This window comes from Rhipicephalus microplus, unplaced genomic scaffold (assembly GCF_043290135.1).
Source record: "Rhipicephalus microplus isolate Deutch F79 unplaced genomic scaffold, USDA_Rmic scaffold_20, whole genome shotgun sequence".
In the NCBI taxonomy this organism is placed as follows: Eukaryota; Metazoa; Arthropoda; class Arachnida; order Ixodida; family Ixodidae; genus Rhipicephalus; species Rhipicephalus microplus.
In genome coordinates this window covers 2,198,764-2,213,942 of record NW_027464593.1, presented here as the reverse complement: position 1 = coordinate 2,213,942, position 15,179 = coordinate 2,198,764, and positions in this window count along the sequence as shown.

The following is a 15,179-nucleotide window of genomic DNA, read 5'->3' as shown; positions in this document are numbered from 1 at the left end:
CGCTTTTTTTTCTTTCACTGATATCTTTGGTAAAGTGTTCTTATGGTGGTGAGAGTGGAGCACGACAACCTCCGTGGCGCAATTGGCTAGCGCTGTTAACCAAAAGGTTGGAGGTTCGAACCCTCCCATGAGCGGTGTGTCTGTTTTTTTTGCGCTGACAGCTATGGAGAAATGTTCCGACTGTGGTGAGAGTGGAGCACGACTGTCTCCGTGGCGCAGTTGGCTAGCGTGTTCAGCTGTTATCCAAAAGGTTGGAGGTTCGAGCCCTCCCAAGAGGGGTGTGTCTTTTTTTTTCTTTGCACTGATATCTTTGGAGAAGTGTTCTGACCGTGGTGAGAGTGGAGCACGACTGTCTCCATGGCGCAATCGGCTAGTGCTGTTAACCAAAAGGTTTGAGGTTCGAGCCCTCCCATGAGCGGTGTGTCGCTTTTTTTTCTTTGCACTGATATCTTTGGAGAAGTGTTCTGACCATGGTGAGAGTGGAGCATGACTGTCTCCGTGGCGCAATTGGCTTGCGAGCTGGGCTGTTAACCAAAAAGTTGGAGGTTCCAACCCTCCCGAGAGCGGTGTGTCTCTTTTTTTCTTTGCGCTGATACCTTTGGAAAAATGTTCTGATGGTGGTGAGAGTGGAGCACGACTTCCTCCGTGACGCAATTAACTAGCGCGTTCGGCTGTTAGCCAAAAGGTTGGAGGTTCGAGCCCTCCCGAGAGCGGAGTGTCTCTTTTTTTTTCTTTGCGCTGATAGCTTTGGAAAAATGTTGTGATGGTGGAGAGAGTGGAGAGCGACTGTTTCCGTGGCAGAATCGGCTAGCGCGATCAACTGTTAACCAAAAGGTTGGAGGTTCGAGCCCTCCCGGGAGCAGTGTGTCTCTTTTTTTTTCTTTGCGCTGATAGCTTTGAAGAAATGTTCTGACGGTGGTGAGAGTGGAGCACGACTGTCTCCGTGGCACAATGTGCTAGTGCGTCGGCTCTTAAGCAAAAGGCTTGAGGTTCGAGCCCTCCCGGGAGCAGTGTGTCGCTTTTTTTGCGCTGATAGATTTGGAGAAACGTTCTGACGGTGGTGAGAGTGGAGCGCGGTTGGGTCCGTGGTGCAATGGCTTTCGCGATCGGTTGTTAACCAAAAGTTGGAGGTTTGAGCCCTCGCATGAGCGCTGTGTCGCTTTTTTTCTTTGCGCTGACAGCTATGGAGAAATGTTCCGACAGTGGTGAGAGTGGAGCACGACTGTCTCCGTGGCGCAGTTGGCTAGCGTGTTCAGCTGTTAACCAAAAGGTTGGAGGTTCGAGCCCTCCCAAGAGGGGTGTGTCTTTTTTTTTCTTTGCACTGATATCTTTGGAGAAGTGTTCTGACGGTGGCGAGAGTGGAGCACGACTGTTTCCGTGGCAGAATCGGCTAGCGCGATCAACTATTAACCAAAAGGTTGGAGGTTCGAGCCCTCCCGAGAGCGGTGTGTCTCATTTTTTTTCTTTGCGCTGATAGCTTTGGAGAAATGTTCTGACGGTGGTGAGAGTGGAGCATGACTGTCTCTGTGGCGCAATCTGCTAGTGCGTCGGCTGTTAAGCAAAAGGTTGGAGGTTCGAGCCCTCCCGGGAGCAGAGTGTCCCTTTTTTATGCGCTGATAGCTTTGGAGAAACGTTCTGACGGTGGTGAGGGTGGAGCACGACTATCTCCTTGGCGCAATTGGCAAGCGCGTTCAGCTGTTAACCAAAAGATTGGAGGTTCGAGGCCTCCCATAAGCGGTGTGTCGCTTTTTTTTCTTTCACTGATATCTTTGGTAAAGTGTTCTGATGGTGGTGAGAGTGGAGCACGACTACCTCCGTGGCGCAATTGGCTAGCGCTGTTAACCAAAAGGTTGGATGTTCGAACCCTCCCATGAGCGGTGTGTCTCTTTTTTTCTTTGCGCTGACCCTTTGAAAAAATGTTCTGATGGTGGTGAGAGTGGAGCACGACTACCTCCGTGACGCAATTGGCTAGCGTGTTCGGCTGTTAACCAAAAGGTTGGAGGTTCAAGCCCTCCCGAGAGCGGAGTGTCTCTTTTTTTTTCTTTGCGCTGATAGCTTTGGAAAAATGTTGTGACGGTGGAGAGACTGGAGCGCGACTGTTTCCGTGGCAGAATCGGCTAGTGCGTCGGCTCTTAAGCAAAAGGCTGGAGGTTCGAGGCCTCCCGGAAGCAGTTTGTCGCTTTTTTTTGCGCTGATAGATTTGGAGAAACGTTCTGACGGTGGTGAGAGTGGAGCGCGGTTGGGTCCGTGGTGCAATGGCTTGCGCGATCGCCTGTTAACCAAAAGTTGGAGGTTTGAGCCCTCCCATGAGCGCTGTGTCGCTTTTTTTCTTTGCGCTGACAGCTATGGAGAAATGTTCCGACAGTGGTGAGAGTGGAGCACGACTGTCTCCGTGGCGCAGTTGGCTAGCGTGTTCAGCTGTTAACCAAAAGGTTGGAGGTTCGAGCCCTCCCAAGAGGGGTGTGTCTTTTTTTTCTTTGCACTGATATCTTTGGAGAAGTGTTCTGACGGTGGCGAGAGTGGAGCACGACTGTTTCCGTGGCAGAATCGGCTAGCGCGATCAACTATTAACCAAAAGGTTGGAGGTTCGAGCCCTCCCGAGAGTGGTGTGTCTCATTTTTTTCTTTGCGCTAATAGCTTTGGAGAAATGTTCTGACGGTGGTGAGAGTGGAGCATGACGGTCTCCGTGGCGCAATCTGCTAGTGCGTCGGCTGTTAAGCAAAAGGTTGGAGGTTCGAGCCCTCCCGGGAGCAGAGTGTCCCTTTTTTTGCGCCGATAGCTTTGGAGACACGTTCTGACGGTGGTGAGGGTGGAGCACGACTATCTCCTTGGCGCAATTGGCTAGCGCGTTCAGCTGTTAACCAAAAGATTGGAGGTTCGCGGCCTCCCATAAGCGGTGTGTCGCTTTTTTTTCTTTCACTGATATCTTTGGTAAAGTGTTCTGATGGTGGTGAGAGTGGAGCACGACAACCTCCATGGCGCAATTGGCTAGCGCTGTTAACCAAAAGGTTGGAGGTTCGAACCCTCCCATGAGCGGTGTGTCTGTTTTTTTTTTGCGCTGACAGCTATGGAGAAATGTTCCGACTGTGGTGAGAGTGGAGCACGACTGTCTCCGTAGCGCAGTTGGCTAGCGTGTTCAGCTGTTATCCAAAAGGTTGGAGGTTCGAGCCCTCCCAAGAGGGGTGTGTCTTTTTTTTTCTTTGCACTGATATCTTTGAAGAAGTGTTCTGACCGTGGTGACAGTGGAGCACGACTGTCTCCATGGCGCAATCGGCTAGTGCTGTTAACCAAAAGGTTTGAGGTTCGAGCCCTCCCATGAGCGGTGTGTCGCTTTTTTTTCTTTGCACTGATATCTTTGGAGAAGTGTTCTGACCATGGTGAGAGTGGAGCATGACTGTCTCCGTGGCGCAATTGGCTTGCGAGCTGGGCTGTTAACCAAAAGGTTGGAGGTTCCAACCCTCCCGAGAGCGGTGTGTCTCTTTTTTTCTTTGCGCTGATACCTTTGGAAAAATGTTCTGATGGTGGTGAGAGTGGAGCACGACTACCTCCGTGACGCAATTAACTAGCGCGTTCGGCTGTTAGCCAAAAGGTTGGAGGTTCGAGCCCTCCCGGGAGCAGTGTGTCTCTTTTTTTTCTTTGCGCTGATAGCTTTGAAGAAATGTTCTGACGGTGGTGAGAGTGGAGCACGACTGTCTCCGTGGCACAATGTGCTAGTGCGTCGGCTCTTAAGCAAAAGGCTTGAGGTTCGAGCCCTCCCGGGAGCAGTGTGTCGCTTTTTTTGCGCTGATAGATTTGGAGAAACGTTCTGACGGTGGTGAGAGTGGAGCGCGGTTGGGTCCGTGGTGCAATGGCTTTCGCGATCGGCTGTTAACCAAAAGTTGGAGGTTTGAGCCCTCCCATGAGCGCTGTGTCGCTTTTTTTCTTTGCGCTGACAGCTATGGAGAAATGTTCCGACAGTGGTGAGAGTGGAGCACGACTGTCTCCGTGGGGCAGTTGGCTAGCGTGTTCAGCTGTTAACCAAAAGGTTGGAGGTTCGAGCCCTCCCAAGAGGGGTGTGTCTTTTTTTTTCTTTGTACTGATATCTTTGGAGAAGTGTTCTGACCGTGGTGAGAGTGGAGCATGACTGTCTCCATGGCGCAGTCGGCTAGCGCTGTTAACCAAATGGTTTGAGGTTCGAGCCCTCCCATGAGCGGTGTGTCGCTTTTTTTTCTTTGCACTGATATCTTTGGAGAAGTGTTCTGACCGTGGTGAGAGTGGAGCATGACTGTCTCCGTGGCGCAATTGGCTTGCGCGTTGGGCTGTTAACCAAATGGTTGGAGGTTCCAACCCTCCCGAGAGCGGTGTGTCTCTTTTTTTCTTTGCGCTGATACCTTTGGAAAAATGTTCTGATGGGGGTGAGAGTGGAGCACGACTACCTCCGTGACGCAATTGGCTAGCGCGTTCAGCTGTTAACCAAAAGGTTAGAGGTTCGAGCCCTCCCGAGAGCGGTGTGTCTCCTTTTTTTTCTTTGCGCTGATAGCTTTGGAGAAATGTTCTGACGGTGGCGAGAGTGGAGCACGACTGTTTCCGTGGCAGAATCGGCTAGCGCGATCAACTGTTAACCAAAAGGTTGGAGGTTCGAGCCCTCCCGTGAGCGGTGTGTCTCATTTTTTTCTTTGCGCTGATAGCTTTGAAGAAATGTTCTGACGGTGGCTAGAGTGGAGCATGACTGTCTCTGTGGCGCAATCTGCTAGTGCGTCGGCTGTTAAGCAAAAGGTTGGAGGTTCGAGCCCTCCCGGGAGCAGAGTGTCCCTTTTTTATGCGCTGATAGCTTTGGAGAAACGTTCTGACGGTGGTGAGGGTGGAGCACGACTATCTCCTTGGCGCAATTGGCAAGCGCGTTCAGCTGTTAACCAAAAGATTGGAGGTTCGAGGCCTCCCATAAGCGGTGTGTCGCTTTTTTTTCTTTCACTGATATCTTTGGTAAAGTGTTCTGATGGTGGTGAGAGTGGAGCACGACTACCTCCGTGGCGCAATTGGCTAGCGCTGTTAACCAAAAGGTTGGAGGTTCCAACCCTCCCGAGAGCGGTGTGTCTCTTTTTTTCTTTGCGCTGATACCTTTGGAAAAATGTTCTGATGGTGGTGAGAGTGGAGCACGACTACCTCCGTGGCGCAATTAACTAGCGCGTTCGGCTGTTAACCAAAAGGTTGGAGGTTCGAGCCCTCCCGAGAGCGGAGTGTCTCTTTTTTTTTTCTTTGCGCTGAGAGCTTTGGAAAAATGTTGTGACGGTGGAGAGAGTGGAGCGCGACTGTTTCCGTGGCAGAATCGGCTAGCGCGATCAACTGTTAACCAAAAGGTTGGAGGTTCGAGCCCTCCCGGGAGCAGTGTGTCTCTTTTTTTTTCTTTGCGCTGATAGCTTTGAAGAAATGTTCTGACGGTGGTGAGAGTGGAGCACGACTGTCTCCGTGGCACAATGTGCTAGTGCGTCGGCTCTTAAGCAAAAGGCTGGAGGTTCGATCCCTCCCGGGAGCAGTGTGTCGCTTTTTTTGCGCTGATAGATTTGGAGAAACGTTCTGACGGTGGGGAGAGTGGAGCGCGGTTGGGTCCGTGGTGCAATGGCTTTCGCGATCGGCTGTTAACCAAAAGTTGGAGGTTTGAGCCCTCCCATGAGCGCTGTGTCGCTTTTTTTCTTTGCGCTGACAGCTATGGAGAAATGTTCCGACAGTGGTGAGAGTGGAGCACGACTGTCTCCGTGGCGCAGTTGGCTAGCGTGTTCAGCTGTTAACCAAAAGGTTGGAGGTTCGAGCCCTCCCAAGAGGGGTGTGTCTTTTTTTTTCTTTGCACTGATATCTTTGGAGAAGTGTTCTGACCGTGGTGAGAGTGGAGCACGACTGTCTCCATGGCGCAATCGGCTAGTGCTGTTAACCAAAAGGTTTGAGGTTCGAGCCCTCCCATGAGCGGTGTGTCGCTTTTTTTCTTTGCACTGATATCTTTGGAGAAGTGTTCTGACCGTGGTGAGAGTGGAGCATGACTGTCTCCGTGGCGCAATTGGCTTGCGCGTTGGGCTGTTAACCAAATGGTTGGAGGTTCCAACCCTCCCGAGAGCGGTGTGTCTCTTTTTTTCTTTGCGCTGATACCTTTGGAAAAATGTTCTGATGGTGGTGAGAGTGGAGCACGACTACCTCCGTGACGCAATTGGCTAGCGCGTTCGGCTGTTACCCAAAAGGTTAGAGGTTCGAGCCCTCCCGAGAGCGGTGTGTCTCTTTTTTTTTCTTTGCGCTGATAGCTTTGGAGAAATGTTCTGACGGTGGCGAGAGTGGAGCACGACTGTTTCCGTGGCAGAATCGGCTAGCGCGATCAACTGTTAACCAATAGGTTGGAGGTTCGAGCCCTCCCGAGAGCGGTGTGTCTCATTTTTTTCTTTGCGCTGATAGCTTTGGAGAAATGTTCTGACGGTGGTGAGAGTGGAGCATGACTGTCTCCGTGGCGCAATCTGCTAGTGCGTCGGCTTTTAAGCAAAAGGTTGGAGGTTCGAGCCCTCCCGGGAGCAGTGTCCCTTTTTTTTGCGCTGATAACTTTGGAGAAACGTTCTGACGGTGGTGAGGGTGGAGCACGACTATCTCCTTGGCGCAATTGGCAAGCGCGTTCAGCTGTTAACCAAAAGATTGGAGGTTCGAGGCCTCCCATAAGTGGTGTATCGCTTTTTTTTCTTTCACTGATATCTTTGGTAAAGTGTTCTGATGGTGGGGAGAGTGGAGCACGACTACCTCCGTGGCGCAATTGGCTAGCGCTGTTAACCAAAAGGTTGGATGTTCGAACCCTCCCATGAGCGGTGTGTCTCTTTTTTTCTTTGCGCTGATACCTTTGAAAAAATGTTCTGATGGTGGTGAGAGTGGAGCACGGCTACCTCCGTGACGCAATTGGCTAGCGTGTTCGGCTGTTAACCAAAAGGTTGGAGGTTCGAGCCCTCCCGAGAGTGGTGTGTTTCTTTTTTTTCTTTGCGCTGATAGCTTTGGAAAAATGTTGTGATGGTGGAGAGAGTGGAGCGCGACTGTTTCCGTGGCAGAATCGGCGAGCGCGGTCAACTGTTAACCAAAAGGTTGGAGGTTCGAGCCCTCCCGGGAGCAGTGTGTCTCTTTTTTTTCTTTGCGCTGATAGCTTTGAAGAAATGTTCTGACGGTGGTGAGAGTGGAGCACGACTGTCTCCGTGGCACAATGTGCTAGTGCGTCGGCTCTTAAGCAAAAGGCTGGAGGTTCGAGGCCTCCCGGAAGCAGTTTGTCGCTTTTTTTGCGCTGATATATTTGGAGAAACGTTCTGACGGTGGTGAGAGTGGAGCGCGGTTGGGTCCGTGGTGCAATGGCTTGCGCGATCGGCTGTTAACCAAAAGTTGGAGGTTTGAGCCCTCCCATGAGCGCTGTGTCGCTTTTTTTCTTTGCGCTGACAGCTATGGAGAAATGTTCTGACAGTGGTGAGAGTGGAGCACGACTGTCTCCGTGGCGCAGTTGGCTAGCGTGTTCAGCTGTTAACCAAAAGGTTGGAGGTTCGAGCCCTCCCAAGAGGGGTGTGTCTTTTTTTTCTTTGCACTGATATCTTTGGAGAAGTGTTCTGACGGTGGCGAGAGTGGAGCACGACTGTTTCCGTGGCAGAATCGGCTAGCGCGATCAACTATTAACCAAAAGGTTGGAGGTTCGAGCCCTCCCGAGAGCGGTGTGTCTCATTTTTTTCTTTGCGCTGATAGCTTTGGAGAAATGTTCTGACGGTGGTGAGAGTGGAGCATGACTGTCTCCGTGGCGCAATCTGCTAGTGCGTCGGCTGTTAAGCAAAAGGTTGGAGGTTCGAGCCCTCCCGGGAGCAGAGTGTCCCTTTTTTTTGCGCTGATAGCTTTGGAGAAACGTTCTGACGGTGGTGAGGGTGGAGCACGACTATCTCCTTGGCGCAATTGGCTAGCGCGTTCAGCTGTTAACCAAAAGATTGGAGGTTCGAGGCCTCCCATAAGCGGTGTGTCGCTTTTTATTCTTTCACTGATATCTTTGGTAAAGTGTTCTGATGGTGGTGAGAGTGGAGCACGACAACCTCCGTGGCGCAATTGGCTAGCGCTGTTAACCAAAAGGTTGGAGGTTCGAACCCTCCCATGAGCGCTGTGTCGCTTTTTTTTTGCGCTGACAGCTATGGAGAAATGTTCCGACAGTGATGAGAATGGAGCACGACTGTCTCCGTGGCGCAGTTGGCTAGCGTGTTCAGCTGTTAACCAAAAGGTTGGAGGTTCGAGCCCTCCCAAGAGGGGTGTGTCTTTTTATTTCTTTGCACTGATATCTTTGGAGAAGTGTTCTGACCGTGGTGAGAGTGGAGCACGACTGTCTCCATGGCGCAATCGGCTAGCGCTGTTAACCAAAAGGTTTGAGGTTCGAGCCCTTCCATGAGCGGTGTGTCGCTTTTTTTTCTTTGCACTGATATCTTTGGAGAAGTGTTCTGACCGTGGTGAGAGTGGAGCATGACTGTCTCCGTGGCGCAATTCGCTTGCGCGTTGGGCTGTTAACCAAATGGTTGGAGGTTCCAACCCTCCCGAGAGCGGTGTGTCTCTTTTTTTCTTTGCACTGATACCTTTGGAAAAATGTTCTGATGGTGGTGAGAGTGGAGCACGACTACCTCCGTGACGCAATTGGCTAGCGCGTTCGGCTGTTAACCAAAAGGTTAGAGGTTCGAGCCCTCCCGAGAGCGGTGTGTCTCTTTTTTTTTCTTTGCGCTGATAGCTTTGGAGAAATGTTGAGACGGTGGCGAGAGTGGAGCACGACTGTTTCCGTGGCAGAATCGGCTAGCGCGATCAACTGTTAACCAAAAGGTTGGAGGTTCTAGCCCTCCCGAGAGCGGTGTGTCTCATTTTTTTCTTTGCGCTGATAGCTTTGGAGAAATGTTCTGACGGTGGTGAGAGTGGAGCATGACTGTCTCAGTGGCGCAATCTGCTAGTGCGTCCGCTGTTAAGCAAAAGGTTGGAGGTTCGAGCCCTCCCAATAGGGGTGTGTCTTTTTTTTCTTTGCACTGATACCTTTGGGGAAGTGTTCTGACCGTTGGGAGAGTGGAGCACGACTGTCTCCATGGCACAATCGGCTAGCGCTCTTAACCAAAAGGTTTGAGGTTCGAGCCCTCCCATGAGCGGTGTGTCGCTTTTTCTTTCTTTGCACTGATATCTTTGGAGAAGTGTTCTGACCGTGGTGAGAGTGGAGCATGACTGTCTCCGTGGCGCAATTGGCTTGCGCGCTGGGCTGTTAACCAAAAGGTTGGAGGTTCCAACCCTCCCGAGAGCGGTGTGTCTCTTTTTTTCTTTGCGCTGATACCTTTGGAAAAATGTTCTGATGGTGGTTAGAGTGGAGCACGACTACCTCCGTGACGCAATTGGCTAGCGCGTTCGGCTGTTAACCAAAAGGTTGGAGGTTCGATCCCTCCCGAGAGTGCTGTGTCTCTTGTTTTTCTTTGCGCTGATATCTTTGGAGAAGTGTTCTGACCGTGTTGAGAGCGGAGCACGACTGTCTCCGTGGCGCAATTGGCTAGCGCGTTGGGCTGTTAACCAAAAGGTTGGAGGTTCGAACCCTCCCATGAGCGGTGTTTTTCTCTTTTTCTTTGCGCTGATACCTTTAGAAAAATGTTCTGACGTTAGTGAGAGTAGAGCACGACTGTTTCTGTGGCAGAATCGGCTAGCGCGTTTAACTGATAACCAAAAGTTTTGAGGTCCGAGCCCTCCCGAGAGCGGTGTGTCTCTTTTTTTTTCTTTGCGCTGATAGCTTTGGAGAAATGTTCTGATGGTGTTGAGAGTAGAGCACGACTATCTCCTTGGCGCAATTGGCTAGCGCGTTCAGCTGTTAACCAAAAGGTTTGAGGTTCGAGCCCTCCCAGGAGCAGTGTGTCTCTTTTTTTTCTTTGCGCTGATAGCTTTGGAAAAATGTTCTGACGGTAGTGAGAGTGGAGCATGACTGTTTCCGTGGTGTAATTGCTAGCGCGATCGGCTGTTAACCAAAAGGTTGGAGGTTCGAGCCCTCTCATAAGCGGTGTGTCGCTTTTTTTTCTTTCACTGATGTTTTTGGAGAAGTGTTCTGACCGTGGTGAGAGCGGAGCACGACTGTCTCCGTTGCGCCATCGGCAAGCGCGTGGCTGTTAACCAAAAGGTTGGAGGTTCGAACCCTCCCATGAGCGGTGTGTCTCTTTTTTTCTTTGCGCTTATACATTTAGAAAAATGTTCTGATGGTGGTGAGAGTGGAGCACGACTACCTCCGTGATGCAATTGGCTAGCGCATTCGGCTGTTAACCAAAAGGTTGGAGGTTCCAGCTCTCCCGAGAGCAGTGTGTCTTTTTTTTTCTTTGCGCTGATAGCTTTGGAGAAATGTTCTGACGGTGATGAGGGTGGAGCACGACTATCTCCTTGGCGCAATTGGCTAGCGCGTTCAGCTGTTAACCAAATGATTGGAGGTTCGAGGCCTCCCATGAGCGGTGTGTCGATTTTTTTTCTTTGCACTGATATCTTTGGAGAAGTGTTCTGACCGTGGTGAGAGCGGAGCACGACTGTCTCCGTGGCGCAATCGGCTAGCGCGATCGGCTGTTAACCAAAAGGTTGGAGGTTCGAGCCCTCCCATAAGCGGTGTGTCGCTTTTTTTTCTTTGCACTGATATCTTTGGAGAAGTGTTCTGACCGTGGTGAGAGCGGAGCACGACTGTCTTTGTGGCACAATTGGCTAGCGCATTGGGCTGTTAACCAAATGTTTGGTGGTTCGAACCCTCCCATGAGCGGTGTGTCTCTTGTTTTTCTTTGCGCTGATAGCTTTGGAGAAATGTTCTGACGGTGGTGAGAGTGGAGCACGACTATCTCCTTGGCGCCATTGGCTAGCACGTTCAGCTATTAACCAAAAGGTTGGAGGTTCGAGCCCTCCCATGAGCGGTGTGTCGCTTTTTTTTTCTTTGCGCTGATACATTTAGAAAAATTTTCTGATGGTGGTGAGGGTGGAGCACGACTACCTCCGTGACGCAATTGGCTAGCGCGTTCGGCTGTTAACCAAAAGGTTGGAGGTTCGAGCCCTCCCGAGAGTGGTGTGTCTCTTGTTTTTCTTTGCGCTGATAGCTTTGGAGAAATGTTCTGACGTTGGTGGGAGTAGAGCATGACTATCTCCTTGGCGCAATTGGCTAGCGCGTTCAGTTGTTAACCAAAAGGTTTGAGGTTCGAGCCCTTCCGAGAGAGGTGTGTCCCTTTTTTCTTTGCGCTGACAGCTGTGGAGAAATGTTCTGACGGTGGTGAGAGTAGAGCACGACTGTCTACTTGGCGCATTTGGCTAGCGCGATCGGCTGTTTACCGAAAAGTTGGAGTTTCGAGCCCTCACGGGAGCGGCGTTTCGCTTTTTTCTTTGCGCTAACAGCTATGGAGAAAAGTTCCGACATTGGTGAGAGTGGAGCACGACTGTCTCCGTGGCGCAATTGGCTAGCGTGTTCAGCGGTTAACCAAAAGGTGGGAGGTTCGAGCCCGACCCAGAGCGATGTGTCTTCTTTTGCGCTGATAGCTTTGGAGAATTGTTCTGACAGTGGTGAGAGTAGAGCACTACTATCTCCTTGGCGCAATTGGCTAGCGCGATCGGCTGTTAACCAAAAGATTGGAGGTTCGAGCCCTCCCATGAGCGGTGTGTCGCTTTTTTTTCTTTGCACTGATATCTTCGGAGAAGTATTCTGACCGTGGTGACAGTGGAGCACGACTGTTTCCGTTTCGCAATTGGCTAGCGCTCCTAGATGTCCAGGAGTTGGAGCGTCGTGGAATTGTCGCAGAACATCCTTTCGCAGGTGATGCGGTACGGCGAGTAAAAGTTCGGCGCCGTCGGGGTGTAAGTTGCGGCGGTACAAAACGTTGTCTTGAAGCAGGTATCTGCTAAGAGAAGAGTCAGTGTAACGCGATTGAAGGCAGTCAATGATGGTGAGCAGCGATGGATCTTGGCGCTGTTCGTCAGCCACGTTAAGAAAGTCAGTGATGGCTAAAACGCAGGCATCGAATTCCAAATCAGTGGAGCTAGGTGGATCAACAGGGTGCCGGGATAAGCAGTCAGCATCGCTGTGCAGCTTTCCAGATTTGTAAATAACCGAGAACGTGTACTCCTGTAATCGAAATGCCCATCGGCCGAGTCTCCCTGTAGGGTCCTTAAGCGTCGACCGCCAGCAAAGCGCATGATGGTCCGTGATGACTGCGAACGGACGTCCGTATAAGTACGGATGGAATTTCGCAATAGCCCAAACGAGGGCTAAGCATTCCCGCTCAGTGATGGAATAAATTTGTTCCGCTTGCGACAAAAGACGGCTAGCGTAGGCTATCACACGGTTGGTGCCATTCTGTATCTGAGCGAGTATAGCACCAATGCCATGACCGCTTGCATCGGTGCGAAGCTCTGTTCGAGCCGCTGCATCAAAATGAGCCAACACAGGTGGTGATGTGAGGGCGGTAATTAGCGACGCGAAGGAATGTTCTTGGTCCCTTCCCCAAGAAAATGCCACATTCTTTTTGAGGAGATCCGTGAGGGGCCTAGCAATATCTGCGAAATTGAAGACAAAGCTGCGGAAGTATGAGCAGAGCAAAATAAAACTGCGAACTTCTTGTGTGGAACGCGAAACCGGGAATTCTCGGACCGCACGGACTTTGTCAGGGTCGGGTTGAACACCAGTGGCGTCAACAAGGTGGCCAAGTAGTTTAATCTGCCGACGTCCAAATGAGTATTTCGATGAATTGAGGCTGAGACCAGCGCAACGAAAAACGTGAAGAATTGCCGAGAGACGAGACAGGTGGCTTTCGAAGGTGGGCGAGAAAAATATTACATCATCCAGATAGCAGAGGCAGGTCGACCATTTGAAACCGCGAAGAAGAGAGTCCATCATACGTTCAAAAGTAGCCGGGGCATTGCACAAACCAAAAGGCATGACCTTGAATTTGTAAAGGCCGTCGGGTGTGATGAATTCCGTCTTCTCGCGGTCGCGGTCGTCGACCGAAATTTGCAAGTATCCGGATCGAAGGTCAAGGGACGAGAAATAGTTGGCGCCGTAGAGGCAGTCGAGCGCATCATCGATTCGAGGTAAAGGATAAACGTCCGTCTTGGTGATCCGATTCAGGTGGCGATAGTCGACGCAAAAACGCCAGGTGTTGTCCTTCTTTTTAACTAAGACCACAGGGAGGCCCAAGGACTCGATGAAGGCTCAATGACGTCTTTACTGAGCATTTTCTCGACCTCCGTCTGTATTACTTGGCGCTCAACACGTGACACGCGAGAAGGGCGTTTGTGAAGTGGACTGGCGTCGCCGGTGTCGATGCGGTGGGTTACGGCACTTGTGCGGCCCAGGGGACGGTCGTCAACGTCAAAGATATCCAGGTAAGAAAATAGAACACCCCGGAGCGCCGCAACTTGGGAAGGTAAGAGGTCACTGGATACCATTTTGTCGAGGAACGCCTTATTTTGCGACGTGATGACAGGTTTCGTCATGGTCTTAGTGTCAGGTGTAAAAGAACAAATCGAACATTCATCAAGGGTTGAAAGATCGGCTAAAGTGATGCCTTGGGAAAGAAGTTGGCTCGACGTAGAGAAGTTCAGAACTGGAAGTAGCACTGTGTTGTTAGCAACAACCACTATAGTATGTGGTAGTGCGATGTGGTGCGTAAGAGTCAAATCAATGAGGGGAGCTACCAGATAGTCTCCATCAGGAACGGACGGGAAGGGCGACAGAGGAATGTACATAGCAGCCTGGGGCGGTAGCCGTAGAGACTCCACGGATCGTAGCCGAGTGCGACTTGGAGGAGTGAAATCGGAGCATAAAGGCAATTCGAGCCGTAAGATACCGGTAGAACAATCGATGAGGGCGGAGTGGGCGGTTAAGAAGTCAATTCCAAGGATGACGTCGTGTGGGCAAGCATCGAGGACTGCGAAGAGAACGGAAGTGTGGTGGCCAGCAACAGTAACGCGGGCAGTGCACATACCAAACACCGATGTTCGACTTCCGTTGGCAACTCGAACAGTAGAGAACATAGCTGGTGTGAGAACCTTTTTCAGGCGAGATTGAAGTGTAGAACTCATAACAGATACTTGGGCACCAGTGTCAATTAGAGCAGTAACGGCGTGTCCATCAACGAACACCCGAAGTAAATTGCGTCTTGAATTTGTAGCCGGTTGAGGGTTTTCGTTCCGAGTCGTCAACGCAGCGCCACCTCCAGGAGCTGCACTCGTCAGTTTCCCGGGGAATGGGCAGAATAAGCCGGTGATGGAGAGCGGCGGCGTTGAGGGGAGCGTGACGGCCGACCCTGAGGTGACGGCGAGCGGCTGGACCAGTTTCTCTGCGCGACGACGTCAGCGTAGGGTGGTTCGGAGCGTGGAAATGAACGGCGAGCTGAAGGGTCCAGAATATGGTCATCCGGAAAACCGGGTTGCGAATAGTGTCCGCGGTCCTGACGGCGATCTACATTACGAAAGCTTGGCCGGAAATACGACCTGTTGCGGCAATGGCGGGAGATGTGCCCAACTCGAGAGCAAGAAAAGCAGATTGGTCGATCATCATGCGTGCGCCACTCAGAAGGATTTCGGTAGCGTGGTGGAAACCGAGGAGTCGAAGCTGCCGCAGCGACAAGTGGAGCAGAGTGGTGGTCAGCGCTGTGGACGGGAGTGCTCGTGGGCTGCGGCATAAGTCGGGCGGGCTGGGGAACCTGGACGCCCAGGTTAGCAAACTCCTGACGTATGACGGCTTTAATAAGCGAGACTGTTGCCCAGTTGTCTTGTGCAGGGGGCTGATAGGAAGCGGGTGCCATGGCTTCCAGCTCCTGGCGAACAATCCTTGCGATATTGGCAGGAGGGGCAAGTGAACGGGGTGCTGCAGAATCCTCGCAAACGAAGTCGCTGCAGTGTTTGGTAGTCTCGCGATTTGGTGGGTGATTCGCCTGCTTTTAGCTTGCTCAAATCGCCGGCATTCAGATATGATGGAGTGGACAGTGGTGCAGTTCTTGCACATTAGTATGTTGAAAGCATCATCAGCAATGCCTTTCAACACGTTGCTGATCTTGTCCGCCTCGGACATGTTTTTGTCCGTCTTCCGGCACAGTGCCAGTACGTCTTGGATGTACGTGACGTACGACTCCGTCGATGATTGAACACGCGACGCGAGTTCCTGCCTGGCTGCCATCTGACGAGCAACTGACCGACCGAAC